At 37.7% G+C, this 25,333-nt stretch overlaps 1 long non-coding RNA gene across 2 annotated transcripts in view; it reads left to right on the top strand.

Annotated features, from left to right (window-relative positions):
- Nucleotides 1-856: 856 nt before the first annotated feature.
- The window catches only part of LOC134296634 (uncharacterized), a 60,952-nt gene continuing 36,475 nt past the window's right edge, over nucleotides 857-25,333 (top strand). The window contains exons 1-4 of one of the 2 annotated variants that reach the window (XR_010003440.1): nucleotides 857-1,090; nucleotides 13,067-13,189; nucleotides 16,807-16,848; nucleotides 21,125-21,201. This is a non-coding gene — a long non-coding RNA (uncharacterized LOC134296634). The remainder of the gene's footprint in view (nucleotides 1,091-13,066; nucleotides 13,190-16,806; nucleotides 16,849-21,124; nucleotides 21,202-25,333) is intronic. The other variant, XR_010003441.1, reaches the window with a different exon arrangement.

Raw genomic sequence — 25,333 nt, forward strand, 5'->3', positions numbered from 1 at the left:
TAACCTTTTGCTTAAAAGATTTTTAAATCATATTTTGAATAAATATGTATGCTTTCTATTTAGTACATGGCTATAGCAAAAAATCTGCACATTCAGATATATGAAATGATTACTAAGATGGATTGAATTTTACTACAAGGTTTTGGAGGGACATGCTTGATTTACAAATATCATCTATTGTCTCATTCTCTGTCCAGGACAAATGTTAATATAATACCTTATAGTGTTTTGAAAAATAAAATCCAATGTTATAAGAACATCTGCTGAGGCTGGAGGTTCTTTCTGTTCAATCCAGCATGTCTGAGGTTCACGTGAATGGGGGAGAAGTAGTTTTAGGATAGAAGGAAGAAGGAACAATGAATAGATGTATATTCCTTTAAGTTTGTTCTAACAAAAGTGAAATCCCATTTTATAAAGGAAAATCGCCTTCTGTTGGGCAGGATTACTCTTTCCACTAATGAAAGAGATCTTATGGAACTCAAGCAGTGGCTATAAATCTATTCATGCTTACATGGGAGTAAATTCCTCCCAACATTGAGGGATTTGTTTCTTTTTTCATTCTTCCCCCTTGATTGTGCTTCAGAATATAGTGTAATTTCCTTCTTTGGGGTTTTTAAAACAAGGACTGAATGGCCCTCTCTCGGGAATGCTTTTGAAGTGATTTCAGCTAGGAGCATGGATAAGAAGGTCCATGCCTAGTGTGCCTCTGTTAAACCAGATCAGCCAGAACAGAGAACAAAGTACTCCATACTGAAGGCAAGCTACAGAGGTTTATTACAGTTTGACCAAAAGGGAATCAAGTACCAAGTCGATACTTAAAAATGTACAATCATAGCTTCACAGAAAAGTGCAAGACATTTTATAAACTGTTGATGGCTATTCAGACTTCTTGTGCCTCTTCCTCATTGGCTGAGAAACAGGCCAGTCAGGATTGATACAGGGATTGGCCAGAGTTTTCCCTGATGTCACAGACAGGAGGAGGAGATCCCCATGGCGGGAAGAAGAACAGCTGGTTATTGATATGTTTAAAGGTTCAATCAGTTGCCGAAACACTCCTGTGGAAGACATGAAACTGAAGAAGATGATGTTGGTATGCAGATTATTCCTTAATTGATTTAAGTGTCCAGTTCTATGAAGACAAAGGTGTAAGACACACGAACAAAAGGTGATAATTCTGGGTGATAAGCTTGGCTGCCCTTTCAGAAGGCTAATGTATTCATATTCACTTAAGCCTTTCCTTCTGTAAAACCATGAGCTCCCAGTCATTTCCGAACAAGTAAAAAGTTTGGACACAGCCCTGGCAATAAAGGAATTATCTGTCACACATCTGTATACAAAGGAACTGATTTTATCTGACCTGGAGATTGCTGAAGGAACTTCCTTAATTGTTTAACAATCTCCTAAAAGCTTGTATAAATAGGGGGCACTGGAGGAACTGATGCTTTCATAGTACATTTAATACAAGTTTAAACATTTGGAAATTGATACACTACACCAGGGGTCCCCAAACTAAGGCCCGGAGACCACATGCAGCCCATCCAAGCCATTTATCCGGCCCCCGCTGCTGCAGCTCTCTCCTCCTCCTTCACCTGATGCGTGCCTTCCAAAGCTTTGCTTATTTATAATGGCATTTTTATTATTATTTAATTAATTATTAATTATTAAGGGGCGCTTTGCTAGTGTTTTTGGTGCACAAAAGCAGAAGGGGATTGGACTAAATAGCACAAGGAGTCTCTTCCAACTCTCTTTGTTGTTGTTGTTATAATAATAATAATAATAATAATAATAATAATAATAATAATAATAATAATAAAACTTTATTTATACCCCGCCACCATCTCCCCAATGGGGACTCGGGGCGGCTTACATGGGGCCATGCCCAGACACCATACAATATAACAAAATAAAACAACATATCATAACACAATATAACAGTGCAAAAATAATCATATACATTACAACACAAATCAGAGAAAACAATAAAAACCAGGGCAGGCCACATGAACACTTAATTAAAAACTCAAGAGAGAGAGACATACGAATAAGGGAACAGGGATATAAAATGGTTGTTGTTTTTGGCACAAAGACATAGTATAACACAGGAAATGAGATCTATATGCTGGATTTCAAATCACAAAATCACAAGTCGAATGCTTCCCAAACGTTTAGGACTCTGTGATTTATTATTATTATTATTATTATTATTATTATTATTATTATTATTATTATTATCATAATCATCATCATCAACAACAACAACATTGAGGCTGGGTGGCCATCTGTCAGGGGTGCTTTGTTTGTGCTTTTGGTGCATAAAGGCAGAAGGGGTTGAACTAAATGGCCCAAGGGGTGTCTTCCAACCCCCTTTATTATTTTGATGATGATGATGATGATGATGATGATGAACATTGAGGCTGTATTTGTTCCCATTTTGTTTTTTTTTTACATCAAAATATGTGCAGTGTGCATATGAATTTGTTCGTAGTTTATAAAAAATATATAGTCCGGCCCTCCAACGGTTTGAGAGACTGTGAACTGGCCCCCTGTTTAAAAAGTTTGGGGACCCCTGTACTACACTATCAATACAAGTTATACAATAAATATCATTTTATACATTTATTAAAGGGTTTAGACATGATATTGTTTGGAATACAGTTGCTGCTGGGTCCCTTCCAGAACCTCTAATGGCTTCAATATAGCAGAAAATGCTTTTTAAAAAAAAAATCATATGCCTTGCTTGAAGTTCAATTAACATCCACAAATAATTAGGGAGGGAAGTGTTCCTGTAAGGCAGGGAGTCAAACTGGATGGTCCTTGTGACCTCTTCTATCTCTATTATTCTATGATCTCCATTTCTTAAGTGAATGTTTTTCATTAACAACCCAGAAGCAAAAAAAGGTTTTGCAATTGCCTTTAAACCAACAAAAATAATGCTTTTAAAAGCAAAAGTTGAATGATTATCAAAATATTATGATATGGCATAAAGTTGCTATATTATGGTTTGAAACTTAGTTTGGAAGTTTCCAAACCTAGAGGACTTAGGCTGTGTTTACACGGGCCAAATAATTTGGATTCATCTCCCAGCTGCTGAAGGGAGCCCACATGATGCATGGATGGATTCTCAGCAGAAGCACTGCATTCAATCTTTAATCCATTGGACTGAGTTCTGTCCTCTGAAAATAAGCACACTCCATCTTCCACATGACAGCCTTTCAGATATTCAAAGTGCTTTTCACTTAAAAGCAAAGCAAAACATCTATTCACAGCAAGAATGAAAGACATTAACACTTTTACACTTTAAAGCCTCCTGAAATAAAAGGGGTCCTTCGCTTTTCAAAAGAAATACAAAAAAAGAGCACAATCATTTTTCTTTCAAAGTTCATGCTCACCTACAAACTGCCAAGACTGCTTCAAGGGAAACAACTGAGCTTATAAACTGCCGATGGGCTTCCCATAGGCACCTATCTCACTTCTCTTAGAACAAAATGTTGGACAAGACATGTCTTTGGTCTGATCCAGCAGCGTTCATCTTATTTCTTATGAAAGAAAATTCTCTATAATTGTTTTTTTTTAATTTCCTATATGGCACACCATGTTTCCTGATCAGGCTGTAGAAAGTTGTTTATTAGCAATTATTAGCAACACAGACCTTACTGAGTCAACACTCTGGACATTATCACATGAAGCTGGCATCTCATGGCATTCACTGAATTAACAATCCTGGGTACTTACCAGTACTTAGGATAATCTCTATCTGTGTAAGGGCACAACTATGCAACTTTGATACTCTGTGGTTGAACATGCTGTTGGGTATGGAATTCTGCCCTCCTGCAGTTTTGCTTCTCAAGAAAGAATTTAATTTTAATTTTAAAAAGGCACTTTGCAGTTTCATGAAATTTAGAGGATTTTTTAAAAGTTTATTTACTGGGAGAGTTGGATAATGCCACCTTGGTGCACAAGGTAAGTGCTGGGACCATGGTGCCAACAGGGGCTGTTGATGGGTTTTTCCTTCTGATAGTTGGGGATGGCTTTGTAGTGGAGAGCTGGTAGGAAGGCAATAGCCATGATATTGTGTGATAGGGACCATCATCAAAGTTCATAGTCCTGCTTTGTTGCTGGTTTGTCACCTCCATATGATAAAGCCTCCTGGCTTAATTGTTTCATTATTCCAAAAATAACACTATGTAGCTACATTTGAAAAAAAAAAGTCTCTTCCTAGTTTGAAAGTGTTATTTCCTGTTTAACTGTGCAGTACTTGCTTTGAAAATAGTTATTACACTGCAGAAACTTCTTTTTGGTGGCTACCACAAACTGTTGAATTACAGGGTTGTTGTATGTCTTTCGGGCTGTTGAATTAGTTGAGACTCTATGAGATATTCATTGAAAAATTATAGTAAAATGTGCTGCAGCAATGTCCTGCAAAAACAAAGTTTTGTGGTTTAACAAACTTTTCCCATGTTTTTATGATAAAACCAATTACGAAATGACATTTATAACCTAGGAACAAAAACCATGTTTTATATAATAATTCGTTTTTCAATCTATATACTTAAAATTGGATTGAAATGTACTGGACAAAGTAAACTAACTTCAAAGCATTATGAAAACGATCATGTCTTGAAGAAATTATCTTTATATATTAGGGGGATTTTTTCATTGGTATGTTGGAGCACTGAACTGTAAGATTATCAACCTGAAATAGTCTATTTAAGAAAATGGTTTCAAATTATAATTTCAGCTGATGGTTGGGAAAGTTAAGCCTCAGTTCCAAAGAGGTATTTATAACGATATATATATATATATATATATATATATATATATATATATATATACACACACACACACACACACACACACACACACACACACACACACACATACATACACACACACACACACACACACACACACACACATATATATATATATACACACACCTGAAAGGTTAGAAGCAAAATACTACAGGCAATCCCCAAGTTACAGAACAGATAGGTTCTGTAAGTTTGTTCTTAAGTTGAATCTGTATGTAAGTCAGAACAGGTGCATTTTTAAGTGTTACTGAAGCCATATATACATTATATACGTTTTAGATAGCATAGGAAAGGGATAACCCCCATGTAGTCTTTGTTTTGCTGTTTGTGTCCCTATTCAGACGATTTCACATCTCTTTCTGTCCTTTTCATCAGATTTTGAAAAATGTGGCTTGTTGTGAAAACAAAGATTGGTGAAAATCTTCTATGGAGACACTTTTTCCCCATGACAACTCTTCCAGGACTGAATTTCTCTTCTTCGTCATTTTCGATTTCTCTTACTTCCTGTTGTCTCACCTCAGTTCTTAACTATGAGTTGTTAGTAAGTCAGACATTTGTAACTCAAGGACTGCTTGTATATATGTGTGTGTGCACGCATGCCCGCCTATGTAAAGCCTTTTCCAGGAATGTACAGTAAAAGCACTGTTTGAGGTAAATTTCTTCTTGAGTCTTAATTCTTTCAAAGGCTAATTTAAATCCATTGTTCAAAAAGGTCAATATTATAGTTGCAGCAATTGTTATCAGTGGTGTTGTAATAGATATATAAATGTTTTCCCCTTTGTGTAGCTAATCTTTGCCTAATGCCACAGGTAATTATGATATAAAAATTCCATGTAACATCTTTCACCTTTCATTTAAACTCAAATCACCTTTCTAGCTATTTTTTCAACTCTTTCCCTGAGGGTCTATCTGCACTGTAATATTAATGCAGTTTGACACCACTTTAACTGCCTGGGAGTAGCTATTTTACAAGGTCTTTAGTCTTCTCTGCCAAATGGTGCTGGTACGTCACCAAACTCCATAGCACTGAGCCATAACATTACATTTTTGGAAACTCACAGGAAATACTGGTAAATAATGAACATTCATGATATTGATATACAAGATTACTAGGATAATCTAAGCTTGTGATATCTTTCAGTGATGTTGCATATGTCCTTTACCTGCTGTAATTTTCTTCCATCCAACATATTATGTTACTGAACTGTTTTTATCTGACAAGTAATATGAAAACATGTCTTCTCTTCCTTCCAATCTTCCACGTGGAGTTTAACTGTTATTACTTTTGTCTAGCTAATGCTTTGCATTGCCAATTTGCCACGAGTCACCTATAACCTCCCCATGATTGCAAAGCTCCATCGTTCCACACATTAAGTCAGAATAACTGAGCGATCCGAAGCAATCCTTGATGTGCAGATTGCAGCCAGTGATATTAGAGGGAAAGGTATGACAAAATAATACTGGGAATGAAGTTCTAATGATACATATAAGGGTACAGAATCATGAATCTGCTGTAATAGCATGTATTATAATAGTGTAATACTTTGGTTTATTTATAGCACTTCTACAATCTGCGCCACAGTTTTAGAAGAAATACTCAGGAATATAACAGCCTCCTAGGCACCCACAGAATTAAATGCAGTGGAAACCAAGCTCTAAAACACAGTAATAAAAAAAAAAACAAACCATCAGCAGCACCAGTCCTTCCTTCCTTCCCTTATTTATTTATAAATTCATAAACTGACCTTCAACACACTCTACCATTTTAAAAGAACAAACACAATATAAAACAACAAATTACACATTTACAAAACCATAAAAAAACCCTTCAGCCATCAAACAAAATGCAGCATTTAATTAAAAAACCCAAAGTGTAAAAAATAAATGCTCAAATGCAATTGTTAATCACAGATGCAATGGACCCATTAAGAAGTTAGAAAGCCAATACTTTTGTGATTTCCATGGATGCAATGAATCAATTTTAGTTGGGACCAAGCATTAGATTTTGACATTTTTTTCAAAAGAAATATATAAATGTCTGCACAAAAGAAGGTTATAATATGGTATACAAAAGAAAAAAAGATCTAAAGAAAGAAACCATTTTAAAGTTTGTGCCTCATCACAGATAAGAACCTTTCCTTTGTAAATGTAGTGTTTTCTCTCACTGATTGTACTTGGAGAAAACACCTCATTGTCCAGGAAGGATGCTATGAGAGGAAGCACTTCTTCAGACATGTCAGCTTATTTTTGACCCTCAAAAGCCAGACAAAATGGATAAATACACCTAGGCTTGGAAACTGTGATGATAAAGCTTAGCCTGTATAGCTTTGAGCGAACTTTGCCAAAATGATATGTCTAAGATGTCTATAGTTTCAGCTGCTCAGGAAAGTTAATACAGTTTTGCATAGAGGTATGGGCAAAGAAGCTGTAGGCTTGGGCCCAAATCAGTTTGAATGAAAATGATTTGTAGTATTCAGTGAGCTGTTTTATATAATCTCCAAAAACAGAATGGGGAGGAGGGAGCCAAAAAGCCCCGCAAAATTGATTTAGGGAGTAGGATTTTATCCGGTTCTTGGATAGGATTGTGTTAAATCTGCAATATACCTGAGGCAGGGATCTGCCATGTCTTTTCTCCCTCCCTGGCAGCAGCAGTGTTGTTTTTGGAAAGTTTCTTAGGCTCCTCCTCCAGAGAGAACCTTGCTGGGAACTCGCTTTCCCAGCAGCACTTGCATAGGGCAGTCATTGAAAAGTCTCCTCTTGGAGTGAAGCATACTCTCTGTACATTCTCAGGGTCTCCTTCTGACTATGAAGGGTGGCACAGAAGGAACACACCAACAAGTTGAATCTCACTGAAGAATAGCTTTATTTGCCAGAAAATGACAGCAGGTGCACTCTAGGCATGAAAAGACTGCCGCACCCCAAAAATGGGGCCGCAATGTTTTATTGTTTTACAGAAATCCAAAAAGCACATTTTGATTGGTTCTAATACATTGTCTATTTAATTAATCTATGCTTACCTAATACATTTTGACTGGCTCTCTATTAATAAGCAAGCAAACGTGTAAAAAAGCAGAAACTGGAATTAACTGGACTTTCATATCTTCTTCATGTGATCCTGACAAGCGGGATGCGCCAAGCAGGCAATGGTTTATCTTTGTTGCAATTGAAAGCAAGAATGCTGTGTGAAAATAATGGGGGGATAGGCATGAGAATCAATGGGCCAAAACTTTGCTGAATGAAAATGACAACACTCCTCCTCCTTCTAGTAACTTCCCAGTAAACAGAATGAGATGTCAGCTGACAATTGACCCCAAAATGAGATGCCTATTGGCTGAATTGCACACCTCTAGAAGAAGGCATTTACAGTGGGCACTTGATAGCTAATGGCAGGGGTGGTTCAACTGCGAGGCAAATTAAGCAGTTTCCGAAGGCGCCATCCTCAATGGGGCGCAGTTGAGGCGCTCCCACGTGCGTGCGCATGTGTGTGCACCCCTGCCTCCTCCTCCCAGGGTCGCTCCATTTGCCTTTGGGCTGGGCCCACCTTCGGCCTGGGCCCGCCTTTGGCCTGGGCACACCTTTGGCCTGGGCCTGCCTTCGGCCTGTGGCCGCCTTTATGTCTGGGCCAGAGTCAGGCCCGCCTCCAGGGCCAGGCCTGCCTCCAGGGCCAGGCCCACCTTAACCCACACCTATGGTAGGCATCCTCAGAGTTTGTGAGGTCTGTTGGAAGCTAGGTAAGTGAGGTTTATATATCTCTGGAAAGTCTAGGGTGGGAGAAAGAGCTCTTGTCTGTTTGAGGCTAGTGTGAATGTTGCAACTGGCCAGCTTGGTTAGCATTTAATGGCCTTGCAGATTCAAAGCTTGGTTGCTTCCTCCCTGGGGGCATCCTTGGTTGGGAAGTGTTAGCTGGCCCTGATTGTTTCCGGTCTGGATTTTCCCCATTTTCAGAGTGTTGTTCTTTATTTACTGTCCTAATTTTAGTGTTTTTTCATGCCAGGGGCCAGATTACCTTTCAGTGGCCTTTTAATTATCTGCCTTGATATTCTGGGTTATATGGTTGTGTGGAAGGACCCTCAGTGCTCTTCCACACAACCATGTAACACAGAACATCAAAGCAGAATAACCCACAATATCTGCTTTGAACTGGGTTATCTGAGTCCACACTGCCCTATATCCCAGTTCAATGTTTGGTGCTAAATTCGCAAATATACTAATTCCTACATAACATTACCATGTATTGAACTGCTTTTTCTGTTGTAAAACATGATGTTTTGGTGCTTAATTTGTAAAATCATAATGTAATTTGATGTTTAATAGGTTTTTCCTTAATCCCTCCTTATTATCCAACATTTTCGCTTATATAACGCTTTTATTTTTCAGTGATTGGTTTGGGGCGGGGGGCGCCAAAATTCTGTTCACTAACACTTGAAAATTACTTAGGGCCGGCCCTGGCTAATGGAGTTGTGTTTCAGGAACTCCCTTAGAACCTATGGATACTCAAGTACCACTACATATAGTGGTGTAGTACAATTGTGTCCTTTATAGAAAATGCCAAAATCCAGGTTTGATTTTTGGATTTTTTTAAAAATTCAAGCCGGTGGAATCAGTGGTTGCAATACTTGCAGATCCTGAGGGCTGACTATATTCAATTATGCTTTATGTCATTTCCATGTTTGTTGTCCTTTTATTTTATTTTAACATTTCATTGCTATTGTATAAACAGTCATTGTGTCTCACCTGTATTATCAAATATCATCAGCATATGTAAATGCCAATGGGAATTCTTGTCCAGCAATTTCTGAGGACCCAAGATTTGGAGCAACTAGTCCAAGGAATAGAGAAACACTCCTTAAAAAATAAACAATAAATTCTTTTTCTTCTTCATTCATTCAGTTGCTTCCGACTCTTCGTGAGCTCATGGACCAGTCCACGCCAGAGTTCGCTGTCGGCCGTCGCCACCCCCAGCTCCTTCAAGGTCAAGCCAGTCACTTCAAGGATACCATCCATCTATCTTGCCCTTGGTTGGCCTCTCTTCCTTTTTCCTTCCATTTTCCCCAGCATCATGATCTTTTCCAAGCTTTCCTGTCTTCGCATGATGTGGCCAAAATACTTCATCTTTGCCTCTAATATCCTTCCCTCTAGTGAGTAGCCGGGCATTATTTCCTGGAGTATGGACTGGTTGGATCTTCTTGCCGTCCAAGGCACTCTCAGGATTTTCCTCCAGCACCAAAGTTCAAAAGCATCTATCTTCCTTCACTCAGCCTTCCTTATGGTCCCGCTCTTGCATCCATAGGTTACTATACATTAAAACAATAAAAAAATAAATTTTAAAAAATAAAAACTAACAATTGCAAGAGGACAAAAAGGATACCAGTTAATCCACTTCTGACATAGGTGCAAAGCACAACCAGGAGTATAATGCGGCACAGTTTTTCCTGGACTTAATATTTTGATAACAGACAATATTCTGAAGCTCATTCTATTTAAAAAAAATAGACAATAGACAATTCCATGCACAAAGATATCAGAAATAATTTCCTTAAGTTGCATTACTGAAAAGGTTGAATGGGTTTTTGTGGGGGAAGGGCTGTGCTCTTCATTTCTCCATGAAACTTTTGGCCCCCTCCCTCCCTCCCTCCCCTTTTTGTCCTATTATTTTAGACATTCTCCTCAGTGAAGGGAGACAATAAGCTAGCAGAAAGATGGAACACTGCCTCATGAAATTTTTATTATCACACAATTGCTCCCTAACTGCACCAGTTCTCTATTCCTAATTTTGAGGGCTATATATAAAAAATCCCTTGGATGAATTCTTTGGAATGAAAACATTGATCATCCAAAATTTTCAGTTTACTGGATGACTGGATTTCATCAGCAGGACAAGCAAGTATCCCCCAAAGTATCAAGGAACATTGAATAAGCAAGCTTGTTCAACTGCTCACTAGGTGTATAATGCAGGAAGTATCTGAAATTTGGTGTTTCAATCCCAGAAAAGTCTGCGAGTATTTAGCAAATGTTTTTATACAGTTTCAGCCAACCTTTCAATACCTTTTACTTTAGATTATCCACAGAGAGCCTTAGAAACTTTTGAATCTGAGTGAATAGACTAGACTCCACTTAGTTATCTTCTCAGACATGCCATGGTCCAGAAATGGTTGCTGTAGTGGTTTGTGAACCTTAAAGTGCATTTTGTATGCACAAAAGCATCTTGATTAATGGAGAAATGTGTACAAGATATGTACATTAGTCAAAGTACATAAATAATTCATGCATTTTTAAAACACATATGAGGAGTCTTGGAAGAGCAAAGAACAAAGTGAGATTGGGAGGTTGACAGATTGGGAGGTTGACAGTCATTCATTGACATGGCGACCCCATGGATTTCATAGGGTGGCTTGCCATTTTCTCCCTGCAAAATATAGCATTACAATTGTAATATTATGTAGACATAATCATACCTTTTGATATTTAATTGCAACTTTTTAACATTTATTGGATTTGTGGCATCACTAAATGGTGGAAGAGGAATGCCATGTGAGTTCCCTCAGAAAAATAAATATAAATAAAGTTTTATATTATATGGCTCAAGCAGTATCTTCATGCTCCTGCTTATGAAGCCATTGTTGCTGCTGAAATAATGACATAGATGAGAGAGGCAGTAGCATATAGAATTCAGATTTCTTAAAAGAAATTAAATTTACTGTGTATACTCATGTATAAATCAACCTCATTCATAAGTCAAGGGATCTTCATCACATGGATGAGGTCCAGCACAGTGATTTGCCCTGTGATTTGCTAAAGAACAGGTTTTGGAGTGAAATGCATGGATTTTGATACAGCCCATGGATAGGTTAAGGGTTATTCTGATAGAGGGAGAAGCTGCTTTGGGGGCCAGTCACTACTGACATTCCCCTACCCAGGCATTTAAAGGTGGCACCATGGGGGAGAGAGAGAGAGATGGGGGGGGGGTGTTAGTGCTTCTTTGAGATTCTCCTACACTATTGCCTTTTACCACTTTTATCAGAGAAGAGAATGGTTTCTTTTTTATAAGAGTTAAAGTGTAGTAGTCACACTGATCAATGGAGAAATTGGTCCAGTTTGGGGTGGGTGGGTGATTTTTTGACTAAAATTTCAAGACTTATAGAATTATGTATTTAGGTGTAATTAGTCTGCTTATTTTTAGTTTAACTTTTAAAATTATGACTAATGGTAACTAATTATTATTATTATTTTTAAAAAACACTTTTCAAAAGTGTGGTGTAAGAAATTATTTATTTACTTATTTACTATATTTTTACCCCACTCTTCTCACCCAAAAGGAAAATTGCATCTGCCACTGCCGTTCCAGACATTTCTCTACCGAAAAGTTCCCCTGAAATGGCCATTTCTTGATTGAACTGTTATTTGCCTCACAAATTTCTTCAAAATTACCTCAAAAATGACTTCAAAAATTATTCAAAAGGAGAATCACTTCAAAAGGAAAGAGTATAATGTTAATACATAAGTAATAAAGATTGAGTAATTTCAGAATGTTCTTTTAAAAAAGAAAAGAAAATGCACCTTCGAAGGGTAAGTCATCAGGGAGAAAGGGTAGCAAGAGAGAAATTGAGGGAAAGTAGAAAGACAGCCCACAAATATATGTCATAAAATGGTATTACTCAGAGAACTCCAACAGTTCCCATTACAAATAAAAGTACACGTGTATTGCCATTTCCATGTGCATAGAGACAAATGGAGCCTATAGATATGTGTCTCCAAAAACTCCGCATTATTATGAAATATAAGAACTGGGTCCAACAGGCAACCCCCAGAAGTAGCTTTACATTGTGCGATTGCTACCACTAAACTTTGTTTTAAAAATGTGTAGAAATGAGGAAATTTCTACATGTGAGAAGGTCCTAAAATGACTCCAGGATCTTATAACAGAGCTGGGGTTGTCCTTGAGAAAAAGATAATTTCACTTAATTGTAGGACATGGCTTGATGTGAGGTACTTGCTTTTCCTCTTCCATCATTCCTTATGAAGCTGCTCTTCTTATCCTTCAGAAAATGTTTGAGCTACAATTTAGAAATTTTTAAAAATAAAGCAGTTGGATTCACAACTATTCCGCTCAGACTTTAGAAGAGAATGTGAAAATCAGAACTGTGAACTGGAAGCCTGTCTTTGATAACACTCTCACAAGCTTTCTCTCCTATAATTGCTTTAGCAGAATAGGCTCTCCTCAGTGCCATTTTCAACTACATATTTGTCATTTTCAGGACAGAACAATGTCAAATTCCTAATAAGTGGAAAGAGATAGTCAGCGAAGGAGGAACAAAATCTCATCAGGTGTTCGGTGTCAAGAGGCCCTTCATTGTGTCAGTGCATAATAAGGAGTGAATGTAAGTGGAAATTTAAATCTCACAAAGATTTTTAGATAATAATTTGAGTGGTTGAAGACTTAATTTAGGAAATAGTATAGCAACTATATAGTGACTGAGGAAAAAACAGAAGTCTTCCCCCAGAATGTTTCCCTATTGAATTAAATATGCCCATATTTTCCACAACATTTCTCAAAATAATCCCTTATTGATGTTTTCTTTTATTCACAGGTCTATAGCTTCAGAAATTTTTAAAGTCTTGATCATCAACAGTTCTCCCCAGGTCTGGCAAAGCCAGGGCCGTGGCTTCCTTTAATGAATCAATCCATCTGTAGTATGACCTTCCTTTTTCCTGTTGCCTTTAACTATCCAGTATGACCCATGTATCTGCAGAGGATACATTTCCAAATTTCATATGAATACTCAAAACTCTATTAAAATGAATAATTCCAGGTGCGATCCCCTAAGCTAACCTTAACAGCCAGACGCCATAGTGAAACAAAAAAGTCTGTTCAGCTGCTGATCAGAATGCCACAGGTATGCTAGAGGGCCTGAAAATTTCATTCTCCTTACACCCTGGCCATGAGAATGCACAATTGTTTTGCACTGAGATTCATTTATTGATCTTTTAAGGAAGTCCATGGCATTTCCAGAACTCTCCTCCAACACCACATTTCAAATGAGATGATTCTCATTCTATCAGCTTTATTCTCTGTCCATCCTTCACATATATATATATATATATATATATATATATATATATATATATATATATACACACACACACACACACACACACACACACACACACACACACACACACATACTTGAGGATCTTTAGGAATTGTATTTTATGAATCTACCTTTTTATTTGTTACTTGTGCCCAGCACCCAGTGGTAATGTTAATGTGGGCCAGGGACTCAGGGGATGCAAGGGGGAGGCAGGTCTGGACCAGCTTGGGAAACAGATAGTGGTACAGGAATGGAACAACTCTTTGAGAAGTCGGGTGTTGAGATAAATTACTCACTTGGGCACTTCCCGTGTCATTCCATGGGGTTTCAGCAGCATGCTATACTATTAGTTCATCGACCAACAGGCTGGTTGGTCAGTGCTTGGATCTGCACCCATACATATGGGGCAGCAAAGTTGTGGCCATTTTTGTTCCAACTCATATAATGGTGTACTATATTTCTTTTTAGATCAGGGTCACCCTGATCATATAATTAACCAATGCTACTGATTAGATTTGCAGACCTGAGATCAAGTTTAAGGAAACAACAAGAAACAAGTTTCTGTATGTCAGTGGTTCTCAACCTGTGGGTCCCCAGATGTTTTGGCCTTCAACTCCCAGAAATCCCAACAGCTGGTAAACTGCCTGGGATTTCTGGGAGTTGTACGCCAAAACACCTGGGGACCCACAAGTTGGGAACCACTGCTTTATGTAGTCCACAGAGCTTGGAAGACTTTACAGTTAGTGGATGATATTGGGATTAGTATTAAAGATATTTCCAAGCCATAGTGCTATTGTAAAAGGAGAAACTAAGACAGTTTGATATGGCCAGACAATCACATCTTGGAGAATATGAAGTGGAGTATAGTGGGAATATATAAAATCAACAATCTTATCTATTAAACTGTCAGATGGGGTCACTTAGAAACAGATTTAGGATCAAGTAGATTAGAGTTGGAGAGAAGGGAAGATAGGAATGGATCAAATCTTGAGAAGATCAGACAAGATAGAACTAGTTAGGAGTAGAGAAATTGAAAAGATCAGAATTGAGACTTTGGTATGATGATGATGATGATGTTTATTTATACCCTGCTTTAGCTCACTATAAAGGTGACTCAAAGCAGCTTGCATTAAAAGCATTTCAATACAATTTAAAATCCAAAAATATACAAACATTAAAATAGAATTAAATATCAATTGTATCAATTAAAATTAACAGGTTAAATTCTTAAAACCAATCAAAATGCATTCAAAGCTAAACCTGGGACTGACAGTTTGGGTAGTTCATATTTAATGTTTTGTGTGTATCAAGTCATCTGCTAATTTATGTTGACTCCGTGAACCTAAGGATTTTCTATGGCAAGGAACACTCAAATGTAGTTTTATCCATTCTTTCTTCTGAAATCTAGTCTGCAGCACTTGTTTACATTATAATTTTTTTTGCTGGTTTTATTTTCTACTGCTATGAATGTTTTCTTTAAAGAACTAGATTCAGTCACATACTTCTCAAACTGAATTCACTGAATAAACAGATCCACTTGTCCAATATAGCCTAAGTACCAGATTTCGGGAAGGATCTTAGGGATAAAAAGGCAAGTTAAGTGTTAGGAACCCAAGGAATTAAACTTTGGGACCAACCTGAATGAAAAGAATCTGTCACAACCATATCTGGCGATAAATACAACTGAGCAGTCAGAAATGTAAGGAGCTCTAAAAAAGAGACATAAAGAAATTAAAACCACATATTAAAAACAGACCAAGAAGAGGTTATATAAATAAGCTGTATATTATGAGTTTGTACCTGTCCCTCTGAAATTATAAAATGCAAGGAGCTTTAATAATGAAATGTAAACAGATGCAATAGGTAAAATAACCTATCAAAAACAGACAAGAAATAAAAAGAAGATGTATGCTTCAAGCTTGCACATACTTGGTGAGAGCTTATTCAGCATAGATCAAGGTGCAGTTGGGATAACAGTAGGGCTCCAGTATAAATGAAGAGAGCAAGGGATACAATTGGGAAAAGAACCAGATTATATGTTCACTCTATCTTTTTGACAGACATCTCTGTCAGTCTTGAAATGGACTCATGTGGGAAGGATAGTAAAAAGTCTAGAAGAAGAATTCATTTACTAAAGTAGACTATTAGGACTTTATTAGTCTTCTCATCTAAAAGGTCCCACCCGTTAACCTCTATTTCTGATGTCTTGTAATAAAATGTGACTTCTTCATGGTTTCATTTTATTTTCTATCCCAAGAGAGGGGTGTGTGGTGTGCATTGTATTGCTATATTTCTTAACTGACTGGAAAAATACAGCACCCAATGTACTATTTCTTATTTAGAAATACACTGTCTCTCTGTGGGGTGCTTTTGAAATATCTTTGTATAGCATTTTCTGAGATCCATATGGGAACATTGATGAGATACAAGGTAAATGGTTTCAACCCAAGCCATTAGCTATCCTTTCCCTTCAGCTGTTGATCAACAACTGAAATCCAACTTTACATTAGTGCACAATTGCAATAGAGGGGGTGAAATCTTTCCTCTGATACAAAGAAAACAACACTGACATTGGAAAAGTGAAGGCACTGTGAATTACATGATAATAGGCTCTTGCTTGTGGTCTTGTGGTTTTCTGCCATTTACTGCTCCTAGCATACACAAAGCAGATCCAGGAATATATACGTAAGAGAGTCTGTCTTAAATCCAACATAGTGTTAGACATGGCTAAACCTATGGATTTCTACAGTCCTAATCATGCCTATGTCTGTGTTGAAGCTGGGTCTCTAAATCTTTTGCTCTAATTGCATTTTTTTTCTGGCTTTGGTAGGAAATTGAATTTTATCTTCTATTATGCTTGCGTTCTTTTTCTGTATTGATTAATAAGATTATTATTTGGATTTCAGACATCTGGACAGGGCCTTTTCACAGTACATAAATATTTAAAGGTAAGCATCTCATTACTTATTTAAGAATTATTAATCTGCATTCTAAGATGGATTTGATCAATATACTTCCACGTTGCTTTCTTTTTAATATTTTAGGCTTAGATTGACTGATCAGTGACAACATCCACTTTTCCTAGAGTTATAAACAAATTTAAAAAAACAAATGCATGTTCATTTTTCACTACAGTTGGATATATACAGAATAGAATCAGGGCCAGTCTGTATAACTGAATTCTGAATGTGTTGTCAAATTCTGAATGGCTTGAAAATAATTTATTATTCATTTATTATTCTTGAAGAATAATACTTTTTTTGCTCACTTCTTTAGATGGAGTTTTAGTCACTGCTTAAAGCAGTTTCTCTCTATCTCTTCCTCCTCTTTTTCCTTTAGTCTCTGATCAAAATATTTTTACCAAAAAAAGATCTTTTGATTTTATCACTGAAAAGGTAACTCTTCTGAAATGTTACCAAGCCCCCTTGTTTCTGCCTCTATTCCTGCCTGTGAATGAATGCATGAATAAACATATATATAGTGCTATACACTTTGTTTATTTTACTTCAGACATTGATTCCCACTTATTAGTAGCATGATATAATATGAATGTGTGAGTTTGTGGACCTCCTGCTTTGATAGCTCTATGCATTATTCACATTGACCTCTCACTGGAATAAAGATTCCCATAACAGTATAGACCACAATTTTATTGAATAGCAAATATTCACTGGCCTGGAGGTCTGGTCAAGGTAAATCTCTCTTAGGGCAAAAACTTCCCCACTCAGAAAAAAAGGTCTTTTTTCATTATTACCTGTTTCCCATGAAGGAGAATAGAGAGTCACAATTTTCCCAGACTCTTAATACTGGTTATCATACTTAGGGCTCGTCCAGATAGTATCTTTATCCTGGGAGCTCCTGCAGCAAACAGGAGGGTGGCCAGGCACTGTTCCCTGTAAACCCAGAAGCAATCACTACAAAAGGTAAAAAATGCAGGATTTCCAGATGCAGGAATATCACGGTTTTTAGCCAAATGTCCAGATCTCCGCATGTCTGTATGTCCCTGCAATTGGAAATTACAGATTTTTTTTAAATCTGGGTTTGTTCCTGGATTTTAGATATTTGTTCCTGATTGGTCAGTTCCTAAAAAGAAGATTACACTTGAGTAGAAGGCAAAAACTTTGTCCTGGGCAAAAGAGCTTTGTCCTTCACCTGTTTAAGTTTGTGGCGGAAAAATGAAGTTCCTGGGGTGCAACAAGTACTTTCACATTAAGAAGTACACAATGAAACAGGAACATATACTTTCAAACCAGGAACAGAATGTCATTATTACTATAATTAGTCAGACCTTGTTGTATGGCCATCTGTGCAGACAGATTTCATGGTGTACTTGTGCCAGGGAACAACAGGATGATGTCACCAGGTTATACGGATTGGTTCCTCATTGGGTGTATCCTGACAACATGGGTACAGTTTACTAAATGACAAAAACTGCCTGTTGGGACATGGATGTACTGGAGAGGAATGTAACCAAGGTCATGCAGGTCGCTAATAGAAATGGCCATGGATAACCCAGGAACAACACCCCATTGTTCCATGCCACAAGTACACAACCAAATCTGTCTAGACAGATGGCCAGGCAGCCAGGCTCTAAAAAGTGTCAATAATGCCAAAATTCTGTTATTGGCTTGAAAATTGTTCCCGTTTCATGCAGCCTAAGTAATCAAAACTCTCTTTTATGGTCATTGTGGAGGTTGAAATTCTATGTTGAGCACACAATTAGCACAATTGCCTCCCAAGCCCATCTCTTATTTTTAGAGATCAGGGAAATGAAAGGGGATAGGTCCAGCTATTTTGTTTCCAAAACACCATCTGCAGGGACCTCCCCAAAATCCCTAGAAATCCCTGCTGATGTCTGTCACAGAGCATCCAGCTAAAGGTATTATTAACCTGTCTTTTGTTGTTAAGAGGTAAAGAAACAGCTATTTAACAGGACCCCAACTTAATTTCTGGAGCACATACTTGGAGATATTTTGCATTATGAAACATTTGAAAATTCATCTCCAATATTAGAAATTATTTTAGAAGAATAAAATCCAGGGATGAATACATTGTCTTAAACAATTAATTTATAGTTTGAAAGTAAAAGGTTTACCGATCATTCTCCTCACCCCCCTGCTTTTTTTGAGAGACATGTCCTACCTATATTTGTTATCCCTCCTCAGATTTTCACAATTCTGCTGTTATCCCTATTATTTTAATAATTCAGAGATTACAATTCAGGAGGGTATTTAATATAGGACAGGCATTTCTGTTGAAACCTCGCGTTTCTTTGTGCTTTTCCTTAGCTCGTATATGAAGCCCCCTTGAATGCCATCTGGCAGAGATGATAAATTCTGCCAAGCTATATGAGAGATGGTCATTGTCACTGGCTGCCAGTTATTTACAATTACTGCACACATGCACACAATGGCCCATTGTACTATCTGGAAACATTCCGAGGAGAGTGACAGAAATATTGTTGTTACTGTGTGCTTTCAAATAATTTCCAAATTATGGCAACCCTAAGATGAACCTATAATGGGACAAATATTTGTTCAGAGGGGGCTTGCTTTTGCCTTTCTCTGAGGCTGAGAAATTGCCAAGGTCACCCAATTGCTTTCCATGACTGAGTGGGTATTTGAACCCTGATCTCCAGAGTCATAGTCCAAGGCTCAAACCAATATACTAAAAATGTATGAATCCCAATCAAGTAGTAAACATTAACAGGGTTTTTTTTGGGGGGGGGGGGGAGTTGTGGCTTTATAAGATTGTGTGAAGTGAGGGGGAAACTATGAGAAGCTTTTCCAAGCTTTAATCTTGGACATTTTTAAAATTTTATATAATGTGATTTCATTTTGTAATGGTATCTGTTTTATATGAACTGTTGGTTTGTAGATTGTTTTATATGAATTGTTGTTTTTACATTGTTTTTAGGCATTGAATTTTTGCCTGTTTACTGTAAGCCGCTTTGAGTCTCCTTGTAGAGAAAGGCGGGGTAAAAGTGATGTAAATAAATAAATAAATACATTTTCTGCATATCATGGAAAAGTTTTATCATTCTATGAATGCAATAGAAAGGAAGAGACAAACTCAGTCAGTGGGGCACAGTCAGGAACATGACTTCAGCCTTCCATAAACTGAGAAAAAACACTTTGAGAAGCAGGGAAGACATTCAGTTCATAGAATCACAGAATTATAGAGCTGGAAGAGACCACAGTTGCCATCCAGTCCAACCCTCTGTTGTGCAGGAATGCACAGTTAAAGATGGCCATCTGGTCTCTCTTTAAAAACATCCAAAGAAGGAAACTCCACCAAAGGCAGCATGTTCCACTGCCAAACAGCTTTTACCTTCAGGACATTCTTCCTAGTATTTAGGTGGAATGTCTTTTTCTTTAGTGTAATCCATTGCTGAATGTCCTAGTCTTTGTGACCACAACTCTTATCTGATGCTTCTTCCACAAGTACTGCAAAACCTTGCTTCAAAAGATTTAAAAACCTTTAATAGCTGCTTTTCAGGTAGCTCTGTATACTAATAATGAAGAGGGCTAAAATCCCTTTGGTTTTATAAATGGGTTGTTGGATTTCTCTGTCTCTGATTCTTTCTAAATTATATTGCAATAGGCCGTAGGTATCCCATTGCGGTTTGGTTCTAGGAGTCTCCATGAATACCAGATTCTGTGGATACTTGAGTCCCGATATATACAATGGCATTATAGAATGGCACCCCTTATATACATAGCATACATGGATGGTTGAATCTGTGGCTACAGAATCTGTACACGTGGAGGGCCAGCTGTATTCAACCAATTTTGCTTTTGTGTGTGTGTGTTTTTTAACCATCATTTTAATTATTTAAAAGCTTCCCCAGGAATGTGTTGTTGAAGGCTTACATGCCCAGAATCACTGGGTTGTTGTGCATTTTCCAGGCTATATGGCCATGTTACAGAAGCATTCTCTGCTGATGTTTTGCCCACATCTATGGGAGGCATCCTCAGAGGTCTGACTACAAATCACTTAATAAATGAATGGGGTTCTACAACTTCATCCAAATTTGTTCTCCGTCCCTCCTTTTTTTGCTGGATGATGCCATGTTTTGCCAGTAATGGTGAATATTATATTCCAAAGACAGGTAACTGATTAATGCCCATCAAGAGAACTTCATCCAAATTTGTTCTCCATTTCTCCTTTTTTTGCTGGATGATGCCATGTTTTGCCAGTAATGGTGAATATTATATTCCAAAGACAGGTAACTAATTAATGCCCATCAAGAGAACTCTGAGTGACAGAATCCGAGCTCATCGTCCTACTGTATTAGCAAGGTATTTACCAAGTACAGCATCTCAATATATACAAGTTTATGCTATCAAATAACTGACATTATGTGAACATTCCACTTTCCTGTGAATTCAATGCAGTGTTCTGAGGAGAAGTTTGTATTTCTTATTGCTCATGCAGACAGGAATGCTCACATAAACAGGAATGGGGCCAGTAGCTAGAAATTGTAATTATGCAATAATCACCTTGGCTGCTGAATGATGAAGCAACAGCTGTGTACAGATGCTCTCTGTAAATGAAGTGGGAGTGGAATCAATATTTTATAGAATGAAAAACCTACTGCAAGTATCTAAAAGCATTTTTGGCAAAGACTATTGCAGAGCAATGTGTCATCAGAAATAAGCAGAAATATAAATACAAAAGAGGGAAGAAAAGAAAGGCAACCATTGTCTACATTGCAAAATTATGTCAAGGCTCAGTTAAGTGCCTTTATTTCTTATATGATATGGATGAATTACAACTGAATTGATTACAACAAATACAGAAATCTTATTGATTGATATCATATTGCTAGGAAGTTGCAATGAGGTTTATATAGTACCCATATTTCCTTCTAGTGTACACCTGATTGTTTTCTTCTTCAATGTGAGAATGAAACATTGGAAATTTTTCTTCCTCCTGGGTGAGATTATGAGAGATTATTAGCATTTATATGGGGTTTAAAATATTTTTGATGTTGTGTAACTTGTTTGGTAAAAAAAAAAATCCCCCCCTCCTCTAAAATTACATCTTTGTGTTAATCACTGGCTTCCGTGTAAAAAGATAATTGTCAGGAAACTGATATTCAAGTTATAGATTCATTACCTAGAGATATGGATTCATAGCTGATTGTTTTTCACAAACTGTGTAGTGAGCCAATGTGTTGTAGTGGTTTAATATTTAGACTCTGGACACCAGTGTTCAGATTACTTATTGAACAATGAAAATCCACCAGATAACATTGGGAAAATCAAACTCTCTCAGTCTTAAAGGAAGATACATCTCCTCTGAACAAATCTTGCCAAGAAAACTCTATGATAGAGTTTGCCTTGGGGTAAAGTATAAATTGGAAATGACATGAAAGCACATATCAATAACATCAATGTATTCATAATTACGTCAATATTGTCAGAACTCTAAAAATCTCCCAATCTTGTTTATATTAGTTGTGATGGATGCATGTTCTCATGTAAATTGTAGCACAGCAGATGACATTTTGATTCCTCTCTGCCATTTATATCTGGTGTGAGAAGGAACTGTGAGAGAAGGGATCCTGTTTATTATCACACCAGAAATCCTTGGTGAGAGGGAGTGGAAAAATCAGTGTGATGCACCATGAATGGTAGGAGAAACAAACCTCCATTGCTTGCAGTGGTTGATGCCAGACAAAGCAGGGTTTTGGAGCTGGACTAAGAGAGGCAACTGATCTAGGGTCTTGGCCATTGTTTACTTTAAAATCCAATGTTGTTTTTGCTCTTGACAGGGAAGAAGTACTGGACTTTTTGTTCTTCCACAGCAATGAAAAAAATTACATTCTTGTCAATAATGAATAAATTTGCAAATATTAATTGAGAATATGCATTGGGAGACATACATGTGTCATATATCTATATCTTTCTAGCTACTAGGGTTGTGTAATCCAGGTAAACCTTGACCCGTTTCATGTTCTGGCTTTCAGTGGCAGCCCCAATTCATTTTTTGGGAGCCTTCTGAAATTGGGAGGGCAGATATTTATTTATTTATTTATTTAATTTATATACCGCTCTTCTCCCCCAGGGGGACCCAGAGCGGTCTAATCTGTTTTCACTCTGGAGTACTGAAAGATCCGTTTTCTATCAACCCATTTTGGGAAAGGGGGCTTTGCAGGCTCCCCTTCCCTTTATAGGCATTTCAGCTATTTCTACTCTAGAGGAGAAATGCTCAGCTGCAGACAGGTGCATGCTTTAAGGCAGCTTCTTACCTGTTTCTCTACTCTAGAGAAGAGGTGCTTGGCTGCAGGCATGTGTGAGTGCTTTCTGGGCCTGCACACCACACACACACTCTCCAAGGCATGGCGGCATGTTCTTTTTCTTACTCTACAGGAAGGCACACACGGTTTCTGGCCCATACACACTCTTTCCAAAGCAAGGAGTCTGCTTATGAAAAGAAGGTGAGGAGCCAAGATCAGTTTCCACTTGCTTTTGTGTCGAGCTGATTTTCCTACTAGGAGGGAAATTACTGTTAGGTGCCCCCGAAGATAACAAAAGTAACAAAAGAACGGATGTAACGAAGGAAACTGTATCCACGTACAACTCTAGTAGCTACATCTCTGGTATATGTTTTTATTGATCTCCATTGATCTCTAAAAACATGGCCATGACAATTTTGTTTATATGGAATGTTGATTAAAAGGTGGGCCTGGAGGTGAATTGGTCAGTGCATTGCTAGGAAAGAATTCTTATGTCCATAATTACCTATTCAACTTGTACGCAGAACACATCATGCGCTGTGTGGGGCTTGACAAATCCAAGGCTGGAGTTAAAATTGTTAGAAGAAACATTAACTACCTCAGATGTGCAGATGATACCATTCTGATGGGTGAAAGTGAGGAAGAGCTGAAGAGCCTTATCATCAAGGTGAAAGAAGAAAGTGCAAAAGCTGGGTTGCAGTTAAACATCAAGAAAACCAAGATTATGGCAACCAGACTGGTTAATAACTGGCAAATAGAGGGAGAAAACATGGAGGCGGTGACAGACTTCATATTTCTAGGAGCGAAGATCACTGCAGATGCAGACTGCAGCCAGGAAATCAGAAGACATTTACTTCTTGGGAGGAGAACAATGGCCCACCTCAATAAAATAGTGAAGAGCAGAGACATCACACTGACAACGAAGGTCTGCATAGTTAAAGCAGTGGTATTCCCCATAGTAATCTATGGATGTGAGAGCTGGACCATAAGGAAGGCTGAGCGAAGGAAGATAGATGCTTTCGAACAGTGGTGTTAGAGGAAAATTTTGAGAGTGCCTTGGACCGCAAGAAGATCCAACCAGTCCATACTCCAGGAAATAATGCCCGGCTGCTCACTGGAGGGAAGGATATTAGAGGCAAAGATGAAGTACTTTGGCCACATAATGAGAGGACAGGAAAGCTTGGAAAAGGTCATGATGTTGGGGGAATATGGAAGGAAAAAGGAAGAGATGCCAACCAAGGGCTGACAGGAAGCTTTGGCGTGGGCTGGTACATGAGCTCACGAAGAGTCAGAAGCGACAGAATAAACAACAACAAGAACAATTACCAAAGGAGCAGGTGATGATAGTGTAAGTTGGTCTTAATGCTATCATAGTTCAGTAACATTATACCAGTCATTCTATACATCCCTTGTTCATTCATCCTTCTGAAAAAAAAACTTATAGCTGCTCATCCCTCATATTCATACTAGACAAACTGGCAAGCTGAAAATGAATGTGAGTTGATTGTGCAATGTCTCAATACAATCATAAAGATAGAAGAACTGATTACATATTTTCTGGTATATTGTTCATTTCCATTCCTATTTATTTTTAACACTGTAGTTATGATGGACTGGTCTTGAACATGCCACTTTCAAGTCTCTGAATACCAATAGTGACAACTTGAAATGGAAGAGGTTTATTGTCTTCAAACTCTATTTATAGTCTTCATCATATAAAGCCATAACTTACATCATTTGGACACATTTACTGGGGGTACATTATATTCCTGAAAGGACAATGGCATTCTACCAAGAAAATGTCCTTCTTGACATGTTTTATAAAATGCAAGTGATGACACTTATAGTTCTGAAAGGTTTTGGACTTTGATACTTAAAGGAAAATGCCTGACTAGATCTCAGATTGGTTGGAGAGGCCTTTCTCTGTTTCCTAACCCATGGGAAAAATACATTGTGAGAGTACAACAGAGTGGAAGGAAGGAGAAAAAGAAGCCAAAGGGTGACTCAAGGCTCTCAGAGCCACCCAAATATTTCTAAAGAAAAGCATACCAAAAGCAAAGAGAGATGCTCCTTCTTTCTCCTAAGTCCTCAAACATGCATGCATACCCCACCCACCTGTCCCGCATGTTCCCAACTTCCAATCAGTCCCACTAAATAGAAAGAATCAATATAATAAAGGAAAATGTAAA

Source organism: Anolis carolinensis, chromosome 2, assembly GCF_035594765.1.
Source record: "Anolis carolinensis isolate JA03-04 chromosome 2, rAnoCar3.1.pri, whole genome shotgun sequence".
Lineage (NCBI taxonomy): Eukaryota > Metazoa > Chordata > Lepidosauria > Squamata > Dactyloidae > Anolis > Anolis carolinensis.